We start from the raw sequence: 673 nt of genomic DNA on the forward strand, positions 1-673 counted from the left end.
TTTTTTTTTTTTTTTTTTTTTGTTTTTTTTTTTTTTTTTTTTTTATTATTTTTCTTCCCATTATTATTTTTTTTTTAATACCGTGGAACATTACAGCGCTAAACATAAATATAAATACAGGTACCACGAACACAGAGAAAAATATTCACACAGGAACTGTCACAGTTTGTAGGATGCGGTGATGAGCCCAGGTAGCTGCTTAAATACGAGGAGGATGCTCTTGGAAAAGGCGAGAATCGGGAGGAAAAAGCGATTTTTGTGGCATTTTCGCGGGGAAAATCAGATTTTTTTCGCCGGGGAGAGGAAGAACCGCTGCGGTTCCGGGGGGGACAAGCGAGGGGCAGGGTCCCACCCGCTCCAGAGGGGGGTGGGCGCCCGGGTTTGCCCGGTTCTTCCCGATTCTCCCGATTTTGGGGTGGGGGGAGGACGGAGCGGGGGGTGCGGCTGGACTCGCATCCCGGGAGGGGATGAGGGCGAGGCCGGAGATGCGGGCGGGGGTCGGGGGGGGTTTGTGGAGCTTCAGGAGCGCTCCCCGCCCCGGTTTCTCCACGTTAATTCCTCCGCACTCCTTCCACCTTGGCCTTGCTTTTTTTTTAATCATTTCCACCTCCCCGCTGATTTTTTTTTTTTTTAATAATTTTTAATTTTTTTGGGGGGGGGTTGTGTGTGCGCC

Source organism: Corvus kubaryi, unplaced genomic scaffold (genome assembly GCF_017639235.1).
Source record: "Corvus kubaryi isolate FWS band 111438036 unplaced genomic scaffold, C.kubaryi_AGA036_p1.0 36755, whole genome shotgun sequence".
NCBI lineage: Eukaryota > Metazoa > Chordata > Aves > Passeriformes > Corvidae > Corvus > Corvus kubaryi.